The sequence below is a fragment of the Zophobas morio genome, unplaced genomic scaffold (genome assembly GCF_036711695.1).
Source record: "Zophobas morio isolate AGI-343-1 ecotype UQ-CSIRO unplaced genomic scaffold, CSIRO_AGI_Zmor_V1 ptg000009l, whole genome shotgun sequence".
Lineage (NCBI taxonomy): Eukaryota > Metazoa > Arthropoda > Insecta > Coleoptera > Tenebrionidae > Zophobas > Zophobas morio.
In genome coordinates this window covers 11,576,791-11,604,717 of record NW_026972114.1, presented here as the reverse complement: position 1 = coordinate 11,604,717, position 27,927 = coordinate 11,576,791, and the positions used below count along the sequence as shown (strand labels likewise).

Below are 27,927 nucleotides of genomic sequence, written 5' to 3'. Positions count from 1 at the left end.
AGGATTTGCCGAGTTAAAAATTTTTCTTTGATAATAATCTTTTTTTGTGCTTTTCACAAGTGCTAAGTGTAAGCGTTTAGATTCTTGATAATTTTTAGACAACTGTGGGTTATGTTTTTTTTAACTGGTATAAATCTTTCAGTGCACTACTCGATTGACGAATACTATTGTTCACCCAATTTTTGTCATTTCTTTTTTTAAGAAGGATTTTCTTAACAGGAAAACAGTCATTAAAATGCGAAACAAACACATTATGGAATATATCAAATGCACAGTCCATATCATTGCTATCATACAGAGATAACCATGATTCACCTGACATAACATTTATAAATGATCCTATATTCTTTGTGTTAAACATTCTTTTAAACATATAAGATTTGTTATTATTACTTTTGCAAGAGAGATTTGTATTTGCTATTACTGTATTATGATCAGAGGTATGGTTCTTGATACTAAAACATTCATGGTCATTTGATACATTATTTGTAAAGATGTGGTCAATTGTATATATACCTCTAGTGGGTTGTTTTACTATGTTGTCGAGATAAAAAGTTTGTAAAATATTACATATACTGAAGTACTCCCGATAATCACGTACGGGATCAACATTAAAGTCACCCATCACGTACATTGTGAAACCTGGGTGATAGACATGGTTTAACACTTCCAAAAGTCGGTTACAGAAGATATGAAGGTCTCCATCTGGTGAACGATAGCACACTAGAATACAGACAGGGTTTCTGGCCTCAAGTTTCCACCTCAGACCACAAATTTCAAAGTGTTTTTCATCACAATACCTTTGTAAATTAATGGGTTCCATGTCGTATCCGTATTTTCCCCAGATTGCTACGCCTCCTCCTCTATGTTGATTCCTACAGAATTCCGCGATAATTGTGAACCCCGGAAAGGGAGCATACGATCCGGAGCCTTCCTGAGACCATGTTTCAGTGAAGCATAGTAGATCTAAACCTGGATGTAAGTAGTTGATAGTTATATAATTCCCTGTCTCTTCATTTAATGATTGACAGTTCATAAGTAATATGTCAAAGTTATTGTTCAAGTTGGAGTTTTCTTTGCAGTTCGGGGATGAAAAAACCGTGATACAAAAGCACCACTCGGCCATATATTGGGGTCCATCGCCTTGTTGAAGTTATTCAGATTTACCATAACTTTAAATGAGGCATAATATTGTGGAAACTTTGATTCCAACTGTTCGCATACCGCTTCTGGTATGACCTGCTTTAAAAACAATTCGACATCATTCTGTTTCGTTGAGGGATGCAGTCTTGAAACATACAAGAATGCTTTTTTGGGAATTGCTTTAATATTTAAGGACTCTTCGACGTTGCCTATGACGCATTGCCTCGGTGACTTTCTCCTTGTGACTTGTTTCCAATCTTCTTCTTCTTGTAGAGGTACATTTTCAATATTATAGCTATGCTCCATACTCTCTACATCTCACCCATCTATATACTCCGGGTGTTAGGGGTCACTATATCGAAATTAAATGATACAATGATTTCAATTACGCTTATATGCATAGTATATCAATACCTTTGTTCAGTTTGTTATCTCATTTAGTTTTAATACTAGAGCACTATGAAAAAATTGGTCGAAAGTTCGAACTTCCCTCGCATCTAAAGCACAATGAAACGTATATCCAGCATTTTCCAGTTAAGTTTTTTCTTTACACAATTTTGTGATGATGTCATCAACATTTTTGCAAGGACACTTATGCCAATTTTTTTCTACTGATTTTCACAAGTGAATAGTAGTAGGCTAGTACTTGTTAAGATAAAATTGATTTTATGAATCTTAGCAGGCACTAGTCCTACCCACCCGCCCTCTATTTTCTTAGAAGGTATATCATTTGCCAACATGAAAATAGAGGACGGATGGACAGGACTAGTACCTGCTAAGATAAGACTGATTTTGGCAAATGACATACCTTCCAGAAAAATAGAGGCCGGGTGGACGGGGCTAGTATTTGCTAAGAATTTTAGGAGGCACTAGCCCCACCCACCCGCCTTTTATTTTCCAAGAAGATATATCATTTGCCAAAATCACAATAGAGGGAGGATGAAGAGGGCTACCGCCTGCTAAGAATCTTAGCAGATACTAGCACCCTCCCACCCGCCCTCTATTTTCTTCGAAGGTATATAATTTGCCGAAATCAATCTTATCTTAGCCTAAGATAAAACTGAAAAACTCATCATATTTTGCACATTTTAGTTAGAATTTATTTGGCAAAATTTTGAGCTGATATCAATTTTTTGGAGAGGTTGAGCGAATATATATTGTCAAAAAATTTATTATGCTCATCATAAATTTAAAACATCTGGAAGATTTCAAAGCAATCAGTTTGGCAGATTCAAAATTGAATTGCAAAAGGTTGTTTTATAATTTTGATTTTTTTTCCAAAAATCTGGACGTTTCGGGTAAAAACTCAACACGGAGTTATAAACTACATGTGTACAACTATGTTATTTTTTACTATTTAGAACTCATTTACTATCTACAATTTTGAAGTGACGTCATCACATTATTGGTGGAGACGATTAGACAAATTTTGGTGAGCGTTTTACCATCTATATGATATTCCTAATATAAACACAGAACTTGAGAACAATCGGCCTACTACTTTCGGAGATTATCTGTTTAATAACAATCGGGTCGGCAGACAGACGGACAGAGAGATAGACGGCAACGGGAGACCTATTTTTCCGTACTCTAAGGATCATGAAAGGCCGAGAAAACGTAGAGAGTCGGCCGACGGACTCGATTACAATACTTCCTTCTTCCTACTTCCTACTTGCTGAATAAATCCTATTTAAAATGAACAAAATATGATGAGTCTACTTGTGATTTATCATTCCATTAATATTTTTTAGATTTGCGTATACAGGGTGACTCAAAAAAAATATCATTGTATTTCAGAAGCGAGGGAAGTTCTGAAGAAACAACTTTCGACCAATTTTTTACAAGTTAAAAAGGGATATTTATATTTTATAAACGAATGTACTAATGTACATATAGTTTATGAATCCGCCTTGATTTTGATTATTATTATTATTTTTGTTATTTCATTTTTCCCGTATTTAACATACCTAATACGAGCAACGGGTTTCGTGAAGTAGCTGATCGAGGAATAGCTTTGCAAATGAAAAGCCGAGATTCAAACTCTGTTCCCAAAAATTTCCAATTTTTTTTGTTGATCAAAACAGTATGCGCCATTTTCTTGAAAATGTAGGAATATAGTTCGTCGTGTTCGCGTATTTTTTGTATATAATAATACAAAAATAATATTTGGACCGTTTTATTTCATTGTGTTTAATTAATTAATTAGTCCGCTCCTCTGTGTTGAGGAGACAAAATCAAACTTCATTTTCTTTTAACACAAATGCATACTTTGATCTGTCGCTACTAACACTACCCATCTGAACGTGCTAATAGTCGAATTTTTTCGAAGTATAAACAGAAACAATCGAAATATAGCTTGTCCTGATAAGATTTTTTTTCCCGTTGGTTATCTGCTAAATGTATTTCATATTGTCCACATTTGTGTTACTTGCGCCACCGGTTTTTACTTTATAGCCGTTATTACAAAAGAAAAAGTACAAAATAAAATTTTATAACTTTTCAAAGAAGCGGGATTTGTTGGCCTACACTTTAGGGGGGAGGGTAGTTCTGGCGAAATAACCTTCACCAGTTGTTTTAGATAAAATATATAAAATCCTTGGATACGATCTCTCAGTTCACTAATAACGTGTTTCAACAGCTGCGCTCTAGTTTTCTCGGACAAAAACTGAACTGCTTATTAATTATTTCTTAATCTAAGTTCTATTGGCAGCTTCCTTCACCATTCTCTGATCATCAAGGCAAAGAAAGCCAAGTGTGTGAACTAAAGTTCTCTCACGTAATTTGTGCTTTATTTGTCGAGCACAAGCTGAGGAAGTATTGTAACCTAATTCCATCGGGTGACTAGCTACCTTCATCTTTTCTCGACGCACTTGTAGTTTATGAAACCGTATTGAATTTTTACCATAGACATTTAGATGTTTCGAAAAAACAATTAAAATTGTGTTAACACCGTTTGAAATTTAACTTTGAAGCTGGATGCCCTGAAATCTTGCAAACGTTTTAAGGTTATTGTGACCACGGTTAATCGTTAACCAAATCTGTTTATCGCCTTCCAGAAAACTGATGACATCATCTCAAAATTTTGCTGAATAAATCCCACTAAAAGATGCAAAATATTATGAATCTATACTTGTGGTTTATCAGTGCATTTATATTTTTAAGAATTACCCATACAGGTGTCTCAAAAAAATAACGAAACTATTTTATTATTCAAATCAAGAAGGTTCTTAAAACCATTCATCTCATATACTCTTTTATTTTTTTGTTGAATCTCCTAAAGCTGTATTTTTTCTTGTAGGTTAAATCATTTAAAAAAATATATTTTTTTAGACATAATATACAGGGTGTTAACTAAAGATGCAGAAAACATTCAAAGAGTTATTCCATTGATTATTTTTGTCCGTGATGGTCAATAAAGATAAACTACGGTGTACTTTACTTGGCTTACGGAAAAATACGCTTGCATAGTGACTCGTCATCGTTTCCATAGTGACTTGGATTTATATTTATGGGATCATTTGAAAATATTAGTCTACACTACTTCAGTGAAAAATGACGAAAATTTGAGAAGTCGGGTAATTGAAGGCTGTAATGCAATAAAAAATAACTCTGGTATTTTTGAAAACGTTCGGCAGTAAATGAGGAGATTCTAGCTGATGATGGTCATTTTCAGTAATTTAATCCCCTAAATTTTGAAACATGTTTATGTAAACACCCTGTATAAAATTTTCTAAACTGCATTACAGCTGTGCTGTAATTTTCTTGGACTTCTAGTTATTAATTATTATTTCCTAATCTACCTTATTTGCAGCTTCTTGTTGCGATCTAAAATTTTTGTTAAAATTGCTAAACATGATGTAGCACGCCTAACATACAGTGTAATAATTTTATTATCTCTGGGAAATAAAATCCAAGCTAAATTGACAGTAAAAATCCACTTGACTGGATTTATTACTAGTTACTCTTTGGGAAATTTTGCAGCAACTGCAATGCACAACGTAAAAAAAGCACATTGCCGGCTTTTAAAGTTAGTTCAATAAAAAAATTTATGGACAAAGCTTAAAGAGTTAGGAGAATAGTAGATAAATTAAAACTTAATATACCTCTATCTAAAATTATGATATAAAAACGACGCGTTCGTCTTTGGAAATTTTACAATATTCACAACAAATAGATACCTACGTACCATAAAGTTTGTGTAAAATTAATTAACATAAATATATTAATTTATTATTCGCTCTTTAACAGTGCAAATAATAACAAAGTAGGTATTTACACAATCAATATTTGAACTATTTAATGAACACGTTCACATCCCTCGTACATTTTCACAGTAAAGCTGGCCATTATTGCAGGAAAATATTTATGGTTTTTCACAAGATGAAAAAGTGCACTGTAAAAAACAAGTTTAGTAGAAAATAGGGTTAAGCGAAATCTCTTTAAACGTTGACAAATAATTTACAGTTTTGTGGTGACCTTTGTAAGAACAAATCCTTCTCTGTTAGAACTGTGATCAAGTTATTTCGTAACTGTTTGCTTACAATTTTAGTGCTATTCTTAAATGTCGGAAAAATCCAATAAAAGTAAAAATGCCCTTGAGTTTTGTAGAATCTCCGCCACGTATGGAGTGCTAAATAGGCGCGCCTTCACACCCCCAAATGCCGGTGTTAAATGTATTACTCAAATGGTTAAATTTGACGTCCATTGTAAACACATCAGGATCATACAGCAAAAAAATAGATTAACCACAAACCAAAACAAACTCGGCTCTTTTTATTCGCGTGATTTATGATGTTTTGTTGTTATAAATAGACGCATTGTAGCAAAGAGAAAGAAAATGGGAAACATTACTCCTAAAACCCTTACTATATTAGCATGCAAGGATAATAGAATTATTGCCGCACCTTACAAAACCTCGTCTTTTTATCAAAGTTTAATTGAAAATTAGCACGTCATGAAACCTTTCATTATCGCCCGAATTTCAATCATGACTCTTGATAGAACCGTACCAACTAAAAATCAATGGGACAATCCTGTTAACAGTCAGGACAACTCCTTCTAAGGGATTCGGTTTAATTGCTTGCTTGATGGCATTCCGGTGTTTGCAAATTAATCCCAGGACTATTTGTATTCGATCGCTAATAACAACGGCGGATTTACCATTAAAAATGCATTTGGCTGTAAGTATGTCCGCGCCAAATTGGGTGGGGCTAGAGACAATCCTGCATCATTTATGAAAAACGTACTACTACCTAGGAGATGCAATGATTAATAAATAATGACGCTTTTAGAATACTTTTCTCCGTCTTTAATCAAAGCAGAGATTAGTCATTATGTAATTCTTTTTGTATGAGTTACTTTCAGAATAATATCTGTACTTTCTGAATGGATTTTTTTTTAATTTTTGAATTTCTAGACTTACTTGCATTTCACTGAAATGGAATTTATTTACACTAGAAGACCTGTAATACAAGTAGCGTATAGGTCGACTAGTGTTCACCTAAATTGAACGTGAATAATACTAATTATTAGTTGTCATTCCAGGTATACGTTGAATCTTCACTACGTGCTGTATAGATTAGATGCTAATTATCCTCCCTGTATAATTGGTGCGAAAATAATAATCCGGATTCCGTATTCGTCTTTCTAAATGTAAGTGTCGCGATCGTTTCATTTGCGATAATAAGGGCTGACGTTGACATATTTCCCGACTTGACGCATTGTTTGATGAAGATACTCGGAACAGAGCTGGGGGCGGGTGTCACAGACAAAAAACAAACGAGGGTTTTGTGTGTATTTGGTGGTGTAGTAGTACTACTCATTAAAGGGGGTAATATGTACTGAAAGTTTGCTGATGCTGGTAATTGATGAGCGAAAAAAATGCATCGCTCCAGGGGACTTTCAGTCCTATGAAACATTCAATGTAAAAACGGAGCAAAAAGTAGCTTTGCATTTATGAACTTTATAGTGATATCTGGTAGTGGATTTCCGATGGAAGCAAATTAATTGAACATTTCAAGTTATTTTTGCTTCGTTTTACGACAGGTCTTATCGGGTGCGTTCAGGTTCGTCTCCAAATTCTCGACATTACTGAAAATGGACATTAAACGAGCATTTTATCGCACAAATTGCTCCGCGAAATGTGATGAAGAGTACAAGACTTGGTTTTTATTCATGAATGTGGTTGTAAAAGATGGTTTATGCTGAAAGCGAGAAACGGAGAGGAAAATCGTGGTATTAGTTTTACTACAAGGAGTGTGCATCTACTCACAGTGCATTAATTTTATTTTTGTTTGTAGCTTTCAGATACTGCGAATGGTATTTTATGCGCTAACGACCACTGCAAAGTAGTGGCGTGAGGCTGAAACTATCATACGTTTCAGTCTTCCTTCAGTTTTTAAAGTTGTCTCAAGTCAGTGTAATCTGACGCTACTGAGTGATATAGTTTTAATTTTGCGAACCTCTGCAATAAATCTGAAAATTATGTAAATAATTTTTACCAACACCCATAAAAATTCCCTTTCATCTGTGATTTTAGAGAATAAAGCGGGCACTCTTTGCATTTTAATGACTCGAATTAGTTTTAAATTTTGAAACACGCGTTGGAACTTTACATTAAGGTCTGAATATTTTTAGACCGTGCGCATCCTTAAACATCCAATAAATCGAAAAAATTGCTTTTCAGACAACATCATTCCCATTTCCTATCTTATCGAACTACAAATAAAAAACTTGTTACCATAATTTGCTCGCTATCATCCTTCTATAAGAACAACCTGTTTATTTTGTAGCAGCGGAACAATAATCCGTTCTTTATTATTCCGAAGGCTTGTCTCTTTGTTTCACTGTCACTTGATGAAATATGGTCCTAACTTGATATAAAGAAAGTCTCGTCATATATCCCCAACTCCATTCCACCTAAGGGTGTAATAAAACAGGCGCGACCGTAAATTTTTTAAATTGTATATCGAGCTCCTGAAATACACAGCATCGCATCGATTTCTCAGTTCTTATTGATTACTTTAAGAGTGTTTGGTCGTTTAAAAGAAGTTTTCTGAAAAAAGCCATTTTAAGTTACTTGATAGGGGAGGTAATGTGAAGCTGGGATTATTTTGTTTATTTATAGGATAAACATGACGGAAACTTTTTCATTATCGTTTAAAAGAAATATAAGCTGGAGTAAAAGCAATACGTGGAAAATGCGCTTGATGATCCTTCGAGATGAGCGTCTGTTTTCTATATAATATAGTAATATTTCGCCATTATTGCGAAAATAACGATGTAGAAAGTTAGGAACTTTTCTCGAGTCTAGAATATAAACAATATTGTATTACCTGCGGATCTTGGTTGTAAATATTTTATAAAATGAATTTTTAATTGTGGATATTTTTATAACTAAAAATAAACTTTTGCCGGAAAAGTTCGTATATTTATGCGCAAAATAATTTTACCGCAAAATTCGTGAAAATCCATTTCTTTGTAATAATAAATAATTATAAATAAAAATTAAGGAGCCCAAAAACTATAAAACACAGACTTTCAGTCGCAGCTTGGTGGTCTTCAAACTCTTAACAAGGTCGTATTTACTCGATTCGTTAATTAATTTAACCGAGATAACTTGTGTGTGGACCTGTGTTTGGATCTAGATATGTAAGTGACTTTCGAATTATGATAGTATTTTATCTTGGTTATTCGTTCCAGCATTGTTGGTATGAATGACAACAATAGCTAGTCCGCTATACCATAGATTTATTTGTAAATAAGTCTTTGTCCTTTTGTCGGTAAGAGTTTGGGGAAAGCAAAATTTGCAAAACGCTTGTGAAAACTAAACTTAGCTTGTTGTAGTTCTATTATCTTAATATATTAGACAAATAAACTGAATTTTACTTGTGGTAAAGTAAACTTTTTAACCAGTTGCTAGAAGAATATGATTGACGTTAAATAGTAGTTGGTCGACCACAAGCATATTAACTGTCATTAAAACTGATATTTCGACCCTGCATTTAATTAATACTTTGCTAAAGTACACAAACACACAAAATCTCGAGTCAACAATACATTTCTTTTATAACCGAGATCGCCTAACATTAGGGTAAAAGTGCACATATTATGTGATCACAAACAAAAAACGTTTTTAATAATATAAAATTAAACCCCTTTCTACGGAGGGTTACAAGCGTTTGTATAATAAAGATGATACTGTGTGCATAAAGACAACTTAAACAAAAAGTTACACTCATGAAAATATAAAAAGGACGTTGTACATTACAAAAGGCGATTTCCAGATGGTATTTTCTGGACTCCATTGAATCCGAACAAAGCGGAAATAAAAAACTTCTTTCGCACATATAGACATAAAATACAAAGAATCGGAAAAATAGTTAAATCGAAAAGCAAGTAAATATTTACTAATAATAATTTGAGGAAGTTGAATTGGAACTCTGTTAATTTCATACCGAACGTTTTACCATTAGACATATCGGAAATAAAATGCAAATCTGTTACAAAACTTATAGATTAAATGCAGGACCATTACTTTTATTTGAAACAACTTGATCCACTCACTTTAAAAATCTATATTCTACAAAAGGTACTGTAATAGGTCTTTGTAATAAAAAAGCTTTACATTACTGTAACGAAGTAACCAAAAAACAAGGCGCTTGTGGTCGATAGAATTACGCACCATAAAGTCTACGAAGGAGTTCATGGTTAAGTAAATAGATTTGTTTTCCTGATAAATAAAACATTCTCTCCAATCGTACCATTTATAAAAAATGCACTTGATCCGTAGAGGATTTCCAAGTTTTACAAATCTAAATAGACATTAATGACAATGGGATACAATGACGCAGACTTTATATTCAAAAATTAAATGTAAGGTAAACTATCACTACTATCAGTAAAGTACTTGGAAATTTATAAAGAATGGCATCACAGATGGAATTACCAGAGTTACAAGTTATGTTACGTTCTACTATTCTATTTTAAAATCATAATCTTGTTTATAAGGTAAGCAACAATTGATTAACCACTTAAATTAATTAATTATTTAAACAAGCTTCGATTTTCAACTTTTTATGAAACTTGAAGAAAATCATATTTCATCAAATCATTCCCTTCAAAATTCAAATTCTCCTAAAATCAAATTCTCCAAAAATTTCTTTTGAATCAACATGTTCCGCTTCTTCAATTGGGATTTTGAAGAAACGAATTATTTAACAAATAGATAACATGGTATCCATAACAACATCAAAATAGCCAGCTATGTAAAAAGTTCACATCGGCACAATTCACACAATCTTGCCGGAAATAGTGAATATTTCGTTAAACATATTTTAGAAACCAAAATAGATTAAAGCGGTATATGGACCAAGGGCATAATTGTCGATTATGGCCCTTCGGAAATTAAAAGCCCTCCTTCGTCGGGCTTTAAACATTTATAATCTCATAATTATGCCCTTAATGCATAAATTACTATTTGTTTCAAATTATGAAGCACACTGTCAATAAAAATTGCTTATTCACTTGTCCAAATATATAATATATTATTATTTGGAACTATAGGCCAACGTATAAGTATAAGGTTTCTCAGAATAACAGTGCAAAAATGTACTTATTTATTTATAATCTTCGTTAAAACTTTATTGAGAAAAACGTCTTTCAGAAAATCAGGAAATATGAAAATTGAAACTTAAAAAAAAATTTGTTTAACAGTAAAATAGAGAAAAAACCATCAGGGTGTGACGAACCACAACGGTATTAAATATCATAAACAAGCTTGTCGTTGTCTCGCGAGCGGCAGACCTCGATCACAAGAGCCCCCATAAAAGACATCCGCCACTTCCGCTGTCAGGTTTAGATAAACCGAATAACATAAGGCGCTTTCTGCAAGGGTTACTTATACTTAATTAAATTATCACGGGCGTAATGGAATGGCATTATCGTATGTTCTGCGGCTTACTTAATTATCAATGTAATACAGAAGCGTACTTGAGCCTCTAAGACATCGTCGTCGTCGTGTTTTCCACAAAAATGAAAATTTAATTAAGCCCGAATTAGGTTACACAACTCAATAAAATCGCGTATTTCTCTTGGAATTAAGTTTTAAATTGGTAACGCGAAAACAATGAGGACTCGGAAAAATAAGCTGACTCGGCCGGAAGATAGAGATCTGTCACGGAATTTTATTTTTGGGATTCGCTGCTAAATTCGATTCCGTATTAAATCGGTTTATGGCACGATAATAGGCATTACGTTGTGGGGGACTGAGGACTTACGCCACAACCTGTCGTAATAAATATTCATGTCATATTTATGCGGATTGGACAGCGCAGGCGTCCATTTGCTTTAATAAAAGTGGATTTTTACAGTTGCTATTATTCAGGAATGGTCACGCGAATATCGGATATGTGGGAGACGAGACTTTGAAATATTCAGGGTAATTCAGTGGCAGGTTCGATTTGTGCTATTTTAGATTTGTCCACTCCCAGGTCGCGTTTATAGGGAAAATTTAAAAAATGTCCTCCCAGAGATAATTTATTCTTGTGTCAAACTCGTGGAAATTCCCCCATTTAAAACATTTACAATGTGACTTTTTTATGTAACACGTGTTTTGTTATGAATTTGGGATAAAGCATATTTTTACAACCCTAACGGAATTAAATACTTAATTCATTTAATTAAATACAGCACAGATAAAACACACATAAAAAGTAAATCTGGCGTAATTTGTGTAGTAATTTTTAATTATAATTTGTAAATGTGTTTACGGTGAAGAATACGACATAGTCAATTACGAAACGCAAACAACTGTTGTCTTCTATTACGTTGCAAAAATTGCCCTTTGGTGCGTTGCGGCGGAAATTACTTAAAATGTCAGTTATTTCGTCAGGTGTGAAAAATTGACTTGTAAAAAACGTTGTAAAAATTTAATCAGTTTTGGCTGCAGTGGTAGTAAAAAGAATAAATATTTAACTTGGAGAAATTGAAGCGTCGCAGTTTTCCCGGCGCATCCACCATATTTTATTACAAAATAAACAGGTTGAAAAATGTAAATTTAAGTAAATAACTGGTTCATCTTATTTTATCCCAAAAAATTAACTCTTATAAGCGAGTAGTGAAGCACTCTAATTTAAAATCTATATATTTTTGGGACAAAATATAGGGGTTAAGAAAATTTATCTGCAAATTAAATTCATAGGAATTATTAATGATAAGGTATTTTAGTCATATGATGTATGTATGCTTGGTAGTCTGTTTTATTAGGTACAACAAGACTGTGTTTGTCGGTAACCACCAAATCAGCTATTTCAGAAACTCTCGTTAGAAATTAGAAATTTGCTATCCCTTCGACCTCAGTTTTTTTTCTCTTATATTTCTTTCTTCGTTCAGTAATGTCTCTATCTACATTCACCAAAAACTGACAGAACTACGGCGAAAAAATGACCTGTATATTCATTCAAATGGTTTGAGGCAAAAATAACCTATTATTTGAGTCAGAATTTTTCTCAGATATGCAAATTCAGTGGCTGTATTGGAATTTTTCTCTTTATTAAAAATATAAAAAGACATGAGTTTGATGTTTGAGGTGAGCGTCTTGGTTTATTTTTGAATCAATTATTTCCGTCCATAGTATTTATAGATCTGATTGTCTAATTGAAGGTTGAAAAATAAAATTAAATCAGGCCTCTCTCCATTTTTTTAAATTATATCAGTTTTTCCTAAAAAGCCACATGTTTCGAAAACCACCTTTCTCGTCTTCAACCATAAAAAAATAACGAATTTGTAACGTGTGTGCTGCTTTCGAGATCGCTGTCCGTGTTTTCTACTCTTTTTTCATATAAAAAATAATTTCCAGTTGTGTTTTGGTTATTTATTAGGAGTACTTCATATGACAGGAGATTATAGTGATCAAGGAAACGTATTACTTCGTATTACTAATATAAAGTGTAGGTAATTGTGGTAATACGTTCAATTAATGGGTAAAGTGTCGATATTTGCCTCGGAGCCTGAAAATCTGCATGTCATGTAATAGCTTTCTTTCTGGCTCGTTACGTAAGTATTTAATTATGTTTATAATTGCTACACAAGGCACCCGAGGGAGCTATATAATATTCATTATATAACACAAGTCATTGTCAATTACACCATCTAATTTTAATTAAAATAAATGTATTTGTTAAGTATACTGATTCTATATTCTTTACTGAAATTAACACCCGACGCTGAAGGATAAATGCATTTCATATTTTTCTAAAGTACAATTTTTGAACTAATTTTTTTACGTAATAAATAATTTACGTAGTAACTTCAGTTACAGGTATCGAATTTCTAGTGACCATGATGGGCATTTTCTGTATTAGCCTCGAAGGTTACAACTGAGGGAGCAGACCATTTTCTAAAATAATCACCTGTGTGTTTAGTACAGGGAGCAAACCTAAACAAAGAAGCTTTCGTGTTTAACTGTCCGGAGCCGCAGATTGGTATACTATATTTTCATGTCTCAGTTCGTAATTGTGGACTCATAAAGTGTGGTTTCTAACCTTAATGGAAAAATGACTTTAAAGACATTCTCTTTTTCCACGTCTTTATTTATGTCCCAAAACTTTAACTCAACTTTCCTGCAGTTCTATTTATAACTGCTACTTTAAAACATACGCTGCCTAGTTTTTTGTTATGAAATTTCAAAAAGAAAGCAGTGTACTATTTCTAAATTGTATGAAAACTTGATATGATTATTTAAGATTACAATATACATATGTATGTTTATTGTAACTGCTAATATAAACAATTATTCTCAATAAATTCTCTAAGTTGAAATATTTATCCATATATAACTTTTATCCAGAGTGGAGTTATTAAAGCTATCAGGTCTGAATCGAGAATTGACTTGAATTAAAATTGCTTACTCCGTTGAACGTAATCAATCATGTATCGACTGACATTAAAAACCCAGACAAAATTAAGCTACAGAGATCAAACGTTTGTCAAATATTTGTTCAATAACAGTGAGTAAATGATTATCAAGTCGGAAAAAGCAGACAATTATTTCCATCTAATTTGGACCAAAATTAACGCAATTAAACATCTAGTCTACGTGAAGTAAATACTGTTTGTGACAAAGAATACATTCTAGTTGCACTTTATAACTATTAATTAAAAAACTGCATATATTTTGTAGGTTAATAAACATCAACATTATTACATTATAGCACGTAAAGACGAGCATTATTTTCTTGAAAATGAAGGAAAAGCACGAGATAGTAAAGGCAAGACGTTGTGAGATTTAGTCCATGTCATTAACGATCGACGTTCATCTTCAATGAGCATTTTAGGTGACCCATACTCCAAACGAAACCTTTCATGACTACGTTGAGGAGTTGTTAAGGGATGGCAAATTCTCTCGTTCAATACAAAGTTTGGCTATAACTCCTGCACAAACGCTGTGATAACATGTCATTACCGACAAGGTGTTCTCAGTTATCTGCTTAATTAAACTTTCTTTATAAAAAAATTTATGTTGATGCAAAAAATCAAACTGACGCACTAAAAGTTTCAACCCCGAACTCGTTGGGTGAGTTGTTTGAACACATTTTACTCTTGTACCGTCAGATTAGTGCAACAAAATAAAACAAGTGAAGTTATTTGGGCCGAAATTACCTCGCCTCTGAACCATAACAGATGCCATATACGCATGACAGAGTTATTTTTAAAAAGATTAAACTGCATTTACTACTAAAATCACTTATAAATTCATAATAAAAACAGATTTGAGTTTAAAATATTTTGACTAGCAGACACTGCTACGAGTACACGACGTTAATAAAACATGTACAATTAGCAGTCTTCTCTCTTTCAAGTATCTGCTCCAAATTCGATCAATTCAGGTTCTCATACAACATCTAGATTTTATTAATTAATTTGCTTGTCTCATCGCGAGGTGCCATGCAAAATTTATTTTATTCCTAACCGAATACGACAGTGTTTAAATTTTTAAGAGAAATGTCAACTCCGTATGGGTTTTGAGTCACCCACCTACGTATTACTAGCGGCAGGATTTAACCTAGTAAGGCCTACAGGTATTTTGTTGCAAACCCTGCGCTCAGTTTGAGATGTAAAGTTACGTTGAACGATAACACTGCATACTTAATAAGATAGATAAAATTGTAGATGAATTAATGAATAATACTCATGTTCCATTTAATTTACAGAACATACCAAGGAAATAATTAAGCGGCAAACAATTTAATTACAAGAATGAATTATTACTCAGTTCAGTGATGGCGATGAAATAAATATACATAATAGTTACACTTTACTTAGCTATTTGCTTTTTTTTTTAAAGCAAATAACCTTCTCAGTATAAGAACGGCAGGTATATACTTAGTTGTCAAGCATTTTTCAAAGAGATGCAAATTTTGAACCCCACCACCAGTATTTCAAATGTAACTACTTATTTTGTAAACTTCGTTTGAAAACTTGTGTGTAGATGAACCACTATTTTTGTGATTAAAGTTCAAAGATCATCCTTAAAATACATTCTTCAAAAGAGAGATTCATTATTTTATATTATTCGTTTTGTTAGCAGCTTTTAACATTTAATCTTGTATTAGCTCAAAAATAGCTTACATTAGGAACCGGCTTCCTCTTTTTATACAAAATTTGATATTTTTGTTTTTTATTTTGTATACATACAAATGTTTCAATATCCTAGAAAAAACAGGTCGCGCTTGAACTCTTAGAAGGCTGAATTATCCAAATATCCGTCGCTTCCATAAAACTAGGTTTTATTATTTTTAACCTAGAACGAGCGTCAAATTGAATCCATCCGCCCCTCGCTGTCATCACGTAATCCCTTGAGTTTATCTAAAAAATGAAGCTTGAAACACGTATAACGAATGTTGTTGATGCTCAATTAGGTCTCTAGTGCTTCTAATTTAATAATCCTCACGCGTCTTAATTAATATTTTCAACTTATCCAGCTCACTCGTCGCGATAAATAATTAAATTTTCTACGGTTATTTTAATCATAGCCTAAATGTAAATTACGTCTTGATGTAAACTTTTAATTGGACACTGGGGACTTGGAAATTCGCCGGTAATCCTGTCGATGTTAGGCGCAAAAATTTTCTTTTCGTTGTTGTTGCGAAGCGGGTAAATCTCTCTTGAAATTATTGCCTCGGTGGAAGTCTCTTCGTAATTAAGGTATTATACCTGTTTGTTGACCTTTTAAGCGAGGTGCTACTTTACGCCAGAATTTTGTTTGTTGTTAGAATCATCCTGTATTAGGGCTATCCCGAAATGGGATTATTGTGGAATTCTGACACGTAACTTATACGCCAGCTAGTGCTCTATTAGCCTGTTGCCTGCTAATTAGTGGACGTAGTGGACCGAGGAGTTTACATACATATAACGTATAACTGGGTTAAACAGGATCTGCAACGGAGAATTTCGAGCGGTTTCCTCATTTTCTAAATGTTTTCTTGGCGATGGAAAATTACAGAAGTTCCGTAATTGTATTAAATTGGGTGATATGGGTAATATTAAACAAGCAGCAAAACAATGCCTGTCACTTCCGAACCGAGATCATATTACAAAGCTTAATGCAGCGAAATGATTTCTACTGTTATACAACTAATAATAACGGACTTTCAGAAAGTTCAAGTCTGAAATTAGTTGTGCATCATCGAACGTATATTGTTCGAGTGTCTCTGACGAAACATTTAAACACAGATAAATTTTCCTACGTTAAAACTATGTATAAATCAAGTGATTATTATTGAATATCTGTTATTTCAATAAATCAAATTAATACAAACATAGATTTAACAATTTAGGTACAAAAAACTTCAACGATATGTGTAATGGTTTCTATCTTTTGCTGTAATCCTAACTCTTATATGGTTGTTAGGTATGATCACAATTAATTAAAATTAAAAACTGCTAATCTAATCGTTAATTTAATATCTCACTTGAGTGTAATATCGGAGCAGCAAGTGTAGAGTAACTAAAGATGTGGGAGGTATAGATATCAATATCAGAGGCTTGAAGTACACACGTCAAGTTCAGAACATCTCCAACGTTTATTTTTCCAGTTTTTTTCTTCAGACTGTGTACTAGATAAATTGCCCTTTTTATCTGGAAGCAGGAGTGCGATGACACGATCGAAAGCGATTAAGAGATCCACATATCATAAAATAGGATTTCAGGTACGGTCGTTTAAAATTTTTGTATGTTATCACATTTCTTTGTTAATATTAATAATTATTTAATGAACAAAGTGAAAATAGAGCTTCGTTTTTACTAAATTTGTCTAATTTAGCTTAATTCTGGCAAAGAAATCTAAAATATAATTAAACTGGCGTTTCATTACGTTAAAATAAGAATTGGAATTCTACTTCGAGCCTTGAAACGAAACGGATTAATCTGAGGATGTAAATAAATAAATTAAAAGCCTAATGGATTGAGAAACTTCTTTGGAAAATCCGAGTAATTTGATAAATGAGAATATAAAAACTTGTTTCAGTTAAAAAAAGGTCTTGATCTTGAGAAACACTACGAGAAATAGAAAAAATGTATCAGTATGGAACAAAAAAATTAAATCGACCTTACCAGAAAACGCATATTGAAAGTGCAATACCTTTAGTCGGTCGCAAAATATAAAATATTCATTTTGTAAAATAAATTTACACGAATTACAAAAATACTGGCTATCAAAAAAAAGTTGTTGGTCTACGAAACCTGAGAAATGAAGACTTACTTACTAAAAGTACTCCCACAACGTTAACTAAGAAGTGTTTTACAAATTTTGTCAGAAACGTTTCCTAATAAAACGCTGAAAAAAGCGTGCCCTTGGGATCGCAGTCTACACATTTCACAGAAAAATGTCTTTTATCGATTCATGCCAATTTAATATTGACAACCCTCACACAGAAAACTCTAACTTATGCGAAATCCATCACATTTCGTGTTCGTTATTGAATGTAGTTAAGTATATTTTACGACTAAAAGTAACACTTTTGCCTACGGTGCTATATTCTATTCTAGTTGTAGGAAATGAACTCATTTCTCACGGATCACTTTTCTTTCTTACAACTAGAGCAAAATAAGGGCGTCAGTCTGTTAAACAGTTACAATTCCAAAAGCAGCTTTATTAACAATGAAATAACAACTTCATTACTTTATTGATTCTATCAATAAATGAGTGACTACTCGTAATTAAAAAAAATGTTTGATAATTATTTAGTTACAATAAATAATTAAATATTTGCTACCTCTGATGTTCAACAATTATTAGTTTTAGTGTAAAGATATGGTACAGTCAAGAAATTGTTTTTAGATCTATAATCGTGATTATGTGCAAAAATTAGAAATTAAAGTTAAGTTAATTTGTGTGATTAAGAATAAATTATTATTTGGCCTAATACAACCATATTTAATTATGACTTTAGAAATCGCCTAATTCTTAGCAATTCATTAATTAACTATTAATTGACAAATATCAATTATAATTATCAGCAAAGCCGTGCAACTAACTAAAAGTAATTCATTCAAAACTAATTTAAACCTTTACATTTATTTACAATTAATTAAATTCAAATTATCGAAAAAATATTGGCTAGTTAACAATTTCGTTTATTAATAGTCTTGATTAAATAATTCGTTCGTTAATAACTATTAAACATTGCTCAAAATGATTAAACCTTCTTTACACATTTTTCGTATTATAGTCTACATATGTATATTTTGGTTTATTACACAGACAAACAAAAGTCTTTATTTTAGACTAAACCGTAGGTAGTATGGGTTATCTTTAAGGCGTTTATAGGCTATATTTTCTTAATTTAACTTCTCTACTAGGGATTCTTTTGAAGTAAATTTAACAGATCAGTTGAGATGAAAAAATATACCTATACCGGGTGTCTGGAAAATGGCGGATTAACTCTCCGCTACGCTTTTAACAATCAAATGGCGAGTATGGGAAAAATAGTAAAAAAAATTCTTCTCACTTTTTGGTGGAGTTATAATGATTTTAAAATTGCTTCTTTTGCTACGTTTAACAACTAAACAACACATTCATTATCACAATAACTGGTGATATAACTTTTAATTAGTATTTCTCTCGCCGCCCATCATGACTGTGTTTAATTACCATTTCAATTAAAATGTACAAACATATGGTTGTGTTGTTTTTGAAATAATTTCAAAAATTTCATTTGATAACAAGGTTTGTCTGATATAAAGCGAAGGTACAAATCAGCAAAAATCGAGTAAGTAGTTAAAAATGTTTGACGTATCAAAAAATTGTCATAGTTTTCTAAACCCTACGTTTAAAGTGTTCGCAGTTAATTTTAGATCCCTCGGTATTTTATTTTCGGATAAATTTAAAGGAATCTGATGTTTTTTTCCTGGATGATCTGAAAAAATCTTATGAACTTTTACTGTTTTACTTTTTACGAGTTTGAAAAAGCCGTGAGTGCCGCAATGTTTTTGTAAATTATTTAAAAGGATTTTGGGGGACTTTGGTGTTCTATTTTTGGAAAATTCTGACCTGACCTGTTTTTAAGTTAATTTTCGGACCCCGTTTTCTTTTGAAAAATTTAAAACAACCTTGAAGTTCTAGGTATTCCTGTTTGGAAAGAATTTGAAAGTGCTTAGGAGTGTCTAGTGTATTTTTTTATAATAATTTACTTAAATTTCTTAGTGGATACGTCATTTGCTAAAATCAGTCTTATCTTAGCAGGTACTAGCCCCACCCACCCGCCCTCTCTTTTCTTAGAGAGTATCTCATTTGTACTTCAGGAGCGAGGGAAGTTCGGTGGAAACAACTGTGGACCAATTTTTTTATTATTTTTTGAGACTCCCGAAACCCCCGTATATAACGTACTGAAGAGTTAATTCGCCAGTTTCCAGACATTCGGTATATCAGAAATGAAAATGATCTATAATAATATCAACAACTTTAAAATTGTTCTTTGTATTTAGTTGAAAATGTTTATTCGACGATGTTGATAATGCTCACACTAGTATGATATATACAGGGTAAGCGCGCAGTCCTCGATATCTCATTATTCATCAGAAATAGAAGAAAAAGCTAAAGACCAAAGTTGAACGGTTCTTTGCACACTAGTATAGTCATTTAAAATTATTTTTAACTATATAGAGTGTTCTGCTTTTAAGGCGTAATATACAACTTAGTTTTTCTAAAGGAAACACCCTATATATTTTTATACATTTTAGTCGACTTCTTCTTAGGCTTTACAGTCAGTTTATTTTTAAAATTATGACCCAAGGTTGCCACGTTATTATAATTTTCTTGAAATTTTTTATCAGTGGAAGAGTTAACAAAAAAACACAATAGAGTTACTATTAAAATCTGTGTTATAACATTTTGTGGAGAGATAAAGAAAAATACGCGCTTTATTGTGGTATCAACTAACTCAAATTGTAATGTACAGAGTGTTTATAGAAAAACCTAAAACTCTATAATTTTCAGATATCGATAGTTTAGTTTTTTCAAATGGAACATCCTGTATGTTATTCTATTTTTTGTTTTCTTTCTTTTTTGTTAAGTATTTTTCATGTTTTCAATTGATAATTACTGCGATTGTTTATTTTTTTAAGAAAGATATCGACATAGTAGATGACTGAGCACGAAAAATACAGTAAGATACGATAATAAAGTACAGTGTTCCATTTGAAAGTACTGAAATATCGATGTTTAAAAATTGTACAGTTTTAGATTTTTTTAAGTGCACACCTTCCTTTATCTCTCCATAAAATGTTGTAAGACATACTTTAAAAATAACTTTTTGCGTTTTTTTTGTGAACCTTTCCATTGCCAAAAAATTTAAATAAAATTAAGGTGACAACGTCACATTGGAACTTCAAAAGTAAACTGTGGTTGCAAAGCCTAAGCAGGGATCAATCAAAACATGTAACAATATATAGTGTGTTTCATTAAAAAAAAAAAAACAAAATTACATGTTACACTTTAAGAACAGAGCACTTTGTATAGTTAAAAATAATTTTAGACTATAGTCCTCAAAGAACCGTACAACTTTTGTCTTTAACTTTTTTTCTATCTTTAATAATTAATGAAATATCGAGGAGTGCGCGCTTAGTGACTCACCTTGTATAATCGAAATGGAACTTACCCTTGAATTTTATTTTTTATAAATTCTGTTAAAAACAGAATTTACAGTATATTTACTCGTATATTTATATCAAGTTTAATTCATTCGTATTAGATAATAGTGTGGTAGTGCGGATCCTTGTGGTAATTGAAAATAATATCCAATTTTAAATTGTTTAAACTGCGCTTTTAACCATCTAAAGTGTTACTTATGAGCATTTCGATATGAATGTTAGAGAGTATGCGCGACGTTTATTCAGATTTAACAAGCGTTAATTAACCCTCTGTCCTCGCCGAGTTGTATTGAAATGGTGCACTTTTTTGTGTCGGGTGGTTATTTTGCGGTTCCAAATATCTAGAACTTTTCTTAAAACTAAAGCTAAGTACGAAGTAATCAGCGGTTTCTGGCGTGAAATAGAGACGTGCTTCCTCAAGGAGAAGAACTCAATCAACTTTTATCTAGGTTTACTTTTTTATTTTGCCTCCTGTTTAACGTCAACTGTAAACGTGCACTTATATCAGGAAGTTAATGGTTTTGTCATTTGCAGTTAAAGTTTGTTTCGTTAAATGCAGTTACTGTATTTTTGTCACTCTAGCTCGTAAAGACTGAGTGGGCTTAAGTGGAATTAAAAAGGCTCCGTTGCAGCTTTTGTAAGAATTTAATGGCTCGTATAATCTTATTCTCTCTTTCTGTGATTAATAAATCATACGCATGAACAAATCTAATTTTAATTTTCATATTTTAGTCAGATTTCTAGTTCACGTTACATAACAATAGTAATGGAAATATGCTGCAATTAACTAAAAAAAGTTTGACGATAATATGAGCGCATTCTTTCTTGCGATACAACTAAGTAGAACTGCAACAAGACCGCTACAACCTTCCAAAACCGATTCCAAATCATTAAAATTGAATACCAAACTTTGGTGCCGCAAAACTTGAAACTTATTTATAATTTTCGTTTCACAATAATGTTAAAAGTTGGCGAGAAATCACATTTATTTGGAGCGAGATTTATCTCATAAAATAAGTGGATCTTTGTTAGAGAGAATTTTAATATTTTCGATTTTACGTTATCTCCGCATTTGATTTTGTTTTGTTTACTTTTTTACAACCAGAGGCACTTTTCACAAATCGATCATGCTCATTAAACATTCACTATGTAAAACCTGAGATCCTCCGCAATAACCAAATAACACACACAACAAATGAAATTACACAATCCTGCCAACTCTCACCGCCGCCCTGCAATGCATTTAAATGTCTTTTCCGGTGCAGCTGCTGCTCTGCAGTAATTTACCAACAACGTTGAAACGCCCGATTTCGACTTCATCAACTTGCAATAGCCGAATTAATAAGCGTCCCGTTGTCGTATTCATTTTGCACAAAACTTTGACACTTTGCCCATTTCCAGTTTTAATCATCGATCTCCGTTCGACATAAAATACGCTTAATATCACCCTTGGAGCCAATGAAATTTGTCATTTCGAACTTATCCCTCGATATTTATTAGAGGAGTAACCAAGGTGACATGAGTTCAATCTCTCAAATTTTCGCCTTTTAAAAATACGCACTCACCACAAAATGAGAATTGTATCTTGAGATGACTCGAATATATCATAGCTATTTAATCTAAAACGTCAAAGCCACATGTGATTATGATTGATGAGCTATCTATCGGCACGTTTCACCTTATTTTCACAAGAGAAACTTGGGAGTGTAGCTTTGGGGTTTGTTTCAATCGTACGAAATGACAAGAGGTGGGAGTTAACAAAGCTGCGATAAAGTTTAAGTCACAGCTTAATCTAAATCGATTCCTTGTTAAATATTATTAACTTATAAAGTAACAGCGTTGCTGAAAAATTAGTTGGTTTAAATTTTCATTAACGGAGCTTGACTGAATCATAGCTGTTATGATGCAATATTAAATTTCACGAGTTGCGAAGATGTGTATTGATTGACTGCTCACCGAGGAAGTTGAAATTGAAGCTTGAGGGTTTAGTTGAAGTCGGACGATTTGACAAACGCAAAAATTAATAAAATTGTATGGAAGTTCAAATTACAATTTCCTTTGAACAGATTTATTAATAAAGTTTTGTTGTTTCGACACAAAGGTTAATATTGCCACAATGTCCACAAAATGCAAAATCTGTAACGAAATTATTTTAATATTTTATTAATTATTATTATTTTTCTCTCTTACATCTGATTCAAATTCGTGCCTTTTATCAACACAATTCCTGAAATAGCTAAGGAAAATATTGTGATAAGGTCATTGTGATAAATGTCTTATTTTACGGTTTGTTAACACTTTACGACTCGCAGAATACGAAAATAAAGTTTTTTCGTTTCCATTTTCTCGTGCCTGTTGGGATTTTAGAAGACAAACTATCACCGAAACTATCAAACCAATTAATCTGAAATTTTGATTGCACTGTAAGATTACAGTGATTCTGGCAAAACGTTGACAAAAATTTGTTTATTCATTCTCTCCAGAAAATCGATTACATCATAATAAAATACTATTGCCTAAATAATATCCTTTGCGCAATCGTTTACAATTAAATTAAAATCACTATTCTTATTGCATGAAAGGTTATTTCAAAAATCTCTGTATTTAAAATTAGTAAAATAGTGAACTTTTAATAAATATGATTATTTTTTCTATACAAATGTAAATATATTGAAAACTGCTGTCAAAACCTTTGAATCTAAATATGAAAAATATAAAGGGTGTTTCATTTAAAAAACTGTACTTAAGTGTCTAAATTTTTAATGGAACACTTGATTGATGTTGATGTTACTTAGCTAAAAGTTTCTTTTTGTTTCTATTGCTAATTTGCTTATTTATCCCGAATCAAATCCCTTAAAGTAACTAAATATAGCCTTAAATATTTTAATAAAATCGTAATAATTCAGTTCACAATAACTCGCTTACGCTCGGGAAGTATAGTAATCGAGTCCATCGGACGAATTGCCTCTTTTATGTTTTCTTGAGGTTTCATGACACCTATAGTACGAAAAAAGTAGTTTCCCGTTTCCGTATGTATGTCTGTCAATTTTTATTAAACACGTAATCTCTGAAACTGCTGGACCAATTGTTGTCAAAATTTGTATGTATGTTAGAAATATCATATAGATGGTTAAGGCTAGCCAAAATTTGGCTAATCGTCCCCACCAACAATTTGATGACCTCATCTCTATACTTGTAGTATACGAATCCGCTTTCAGTTTTTTTGCTTAACATTCAAATTTTCGCAAAAAAACATACGCACGTTATAATAACCAGTACTCACTAACAGTCCCCGTAACGCAGTGACAATATCGGGGAGAATGCGACCTGCGGTGAGGCAGTACGACCTGCCGTCATGTTGATGACGTCATCACAATTTTTTCATTGGTCAAATTAAGAACGAGTCACCCCATTTTCTCGAAAATGTGAATAATACGCACGTCTTTATACAATAATAAAATAAAAATTATAATATTCAGAACATTTTGTTCGATTGTGGTTTATTTAATAATAATTTTGGTCCTGTTTTGAGAATACAAACTCATTCAAATGCAACTAATTTCTAGGTGACTAGATTTGTTGGACTATACTTATAAGCCCTTCGATCAATTTTTTATTGATCCAATTAAGAACCTTGTTTTTTAGACTTGCTTATACAGGGTCTCAGAGTCAATTTATTTTATTCATAAATCAAGAATTGCTTAAACTCAATACTTCTCTTCTCGCAGACGTTTTGAAGTTACTGTAAGTATGGCAACATTTTAATCAAACTGTATCTGTTTATTAATCCCAAAAAATTGATTACGTCGTCTCAATATTTTAACTCCTATTTAAATTGTACAAAATATGATGAGTCTGTACTTGTAATTTATCATTGCATTCATTTTTTTAGATTTGCTTATACAGGTAACTCAAAAAAATTAAACTATTTTCTCGAAAATGTGAGAATACGCTCATTTTTATAACAATAAAATAATGATAAGGTAAGAATTATAATAATAACATTCAGAATATTTTGTTCAATTGAGGCTTATGAACAATTTTAGTCATCTGTTTTGAAACAATAAACTCATTCAAAGAAATGTCTACGTGACATTCTTCTGAAGTATAAACATCAACATTTTAAACACTACACATATTGCTTAGATAACACTATTCACGTTGATAATGTGCCGTAAAGATCGTTGAATAAAATATACCGCACATTTGAAATGATTACATTTACATTCATATTTTTGCAAAAAAAATTAATGACTCATTTTATTCATTAAATCAAAAACTGCTAAACCGAATGCCTTGAAATATTGCAGACGTTTTGAAGTTATTGCAGGCATGGTAAATTTTTAATCAAATATATCTCTTTATCCCCTCAAAAAAATTGATGACGTCATGTAAAAATATATCATACTATACGTGTGATTTCTCATTGAATTAACATTTTCACATATGCATGAATAGATTAATTTATTTTATTGATTAAATCAAGAACGGTTCACTCAATTTTTCCCAAAATTTGGGAGGGGGGATATAATACGTTATTATCAGTATTACTGCACCAACTTAGATGAAATACGTGTTATTGCCAAAAATGATGATTGACGTCTTCAGAAAATTTCGTAAACTAAATGCTTCTTTACATTTATTTTAGCATTACATATTTACGTATGTTTATTTCAACTTATAGGGGTACTCAAAAAATATAAAATCCGAAAAATCAAATTTTATAATTTTTCGAAAATGTTCGATACGTTTCATTGTACTTCAGGAGTGAAGGAAGTTCTATCAAAACATCTTTCGACCAATTTTTACTTCCTGAGCGTAAGCTAAGATGTGATTGTAATCGAGTCAATTGGACAACTGGCTACTTTTATGTTTTCTCGATGACCCCTAGAGTACAAAAACATAGGTCTTCCGCCTCCATCTGTCTGTCTGTCTGTCTAAACGGCAGTCGTCTGTCCGGATTTTTATTAGACTGATCTCCGAAACTATTGATCCGATTGTTGTAAAAATTTTGTATGTATATTATAAATATCGTGCAGATGGTAAAAGGCTAACAAAAATTTGACTAATCATCCCTAGGATGACGTCACCTTCAAAATTTACATTCATAAATATTATTTAAATTTTATAAAATAAGATATTCCTGCACATATGGTTTATGAATTCGTGTTGAATGTTTACACTAGGCATCCAGATTTTTGAGAAAAAATCAAAATTGTATAACATTTTACCATAACTTAATTTTGAAATTGTAAAACTATATGCTCTGAAAATTTACTAGTGTTTTAAGGTTATCGTAAACCATGGTAAATCGTTAATCAATATTTTTTCGTTTAGGCTACCCTAAAAATTAAATGAAATTTTATAGAATCACACACTCTTGCGTGTGTGATTTAACAATCCTTTTAAGTTTTTACCCTAAACATCCAGGTTTTTGGGAACAAATTCGAATTTTATTTTCCAATTTAACTTTGAAATTGCAAAATAATATGCTTTTGCAAATGTTTTAAGGTTGCAGGAAACATGTTTAGTCAAAATTGATTCGTTTATAACCTCCCCAAAAAGTGATCACTCTGTACTGAATAAATGTTCTTTAAATTTTATAAAATAACATGCTCATGAGTTTTAGCTCTGGGCATCCAGATTTTTGGGGAAAAGATCAAAATTATGTAACCAATATTTAACAATAATTTAACTTTGCAAAGACCTAATGGTGTGAAATCTTGGAAATATTTTGAGGTTATTGGAAACATGGTATATGGAAGCATCGTAAATCCTTGATCAAATTTATGAGCATTTTTGGACACAAGTGTGTGGTTAATTAATTATTATCAGTCCTCTCCTGCGTTGACGAGACAAAATTAATCAAATTTAATTTTCTTTTAACCGTTGCTGCTTGTAATCTGAACGTTTTAATAGTCAAATTCAATTCTTTCGAAATATAGATATAAACAGTTAAAGTCTCAAAGTTAAGCATGTACTGAGAAATTGAAAATATCTTCATTTTTTCCCGTTGTTTATCTGCTTAAAATATATTTAATATTGTCTACACTTGGAATTTTTGGTTACGTGGGTGTTAATTACGCCACTGCTTCTTACTTTATAGAGATGATCACAAAACGAAACTCGCAAAATCAAATTTTATAATTTTTTAACGAAGCGAAGTTTGTCGGACTATTAAAGTATAAGCAAGGAAAGTTCTGTCAAAATAACCTTGGACGAATTTTTTAGATTTGCTTAAACAGGTGGCTCAAAAAAATTAATGAATTAGTCAATTTTATTGATTAAATCAGGAACGGCTCACTCCATTTTCTCAGAGAATTTTGGGAATACGATACTGTTATTATTAGTATTACACTGCACCAATCCAAGTTGATATACCTCTCCTTGCAAAAATGTTGATGTTGAAATGTTTGCATAACTGTCAGACGAATAAATTCAAAATATGTCAGTTAAAAAATAGAGAGTATTCCAAAACCTTTTCTCACCGACGGAGCTCTTCAACCTGTTGTTATTGTTGTAAAATATTAAATACTATCACCTTGGAAGAAGTGTATTGATTATCTGTTAAGCGAGCAAGCTAAAAGTGTATCTTGAGAATTCTTTCGAGTCGTGCGAGCTGACAAGCGTCTAAAA

General features: G+C 32.1%; 1 protein-coding gene across 3 annotated transcripts in view; it reads left to right on the top strand.

Moving 5' to 3' along the window:
* Positions 1 to 27,927, top strand: part of LOC135125918 (dopamine receptor 1) — a 194,595-nt gene that overhangs the window by 99,978 nt on the left and 66,690 nt on the right. The window contains exon 1 of one of the 3 annotated variants that reach the window (XM_064051694.1): positions 21,581 to 21,740. The exons of the other annotated variants lie outside the window; for them this stretch is intronic. The gene's annotated coding sequence lies outside the window, so the exon portion shown is untranslated. Of the gene's footprint in view, positions 1 to 21,580; positions 21,741 to 27,927 lie in introns of those variants that run through there. 3 annotated transcript variants of the gene reach the window in all.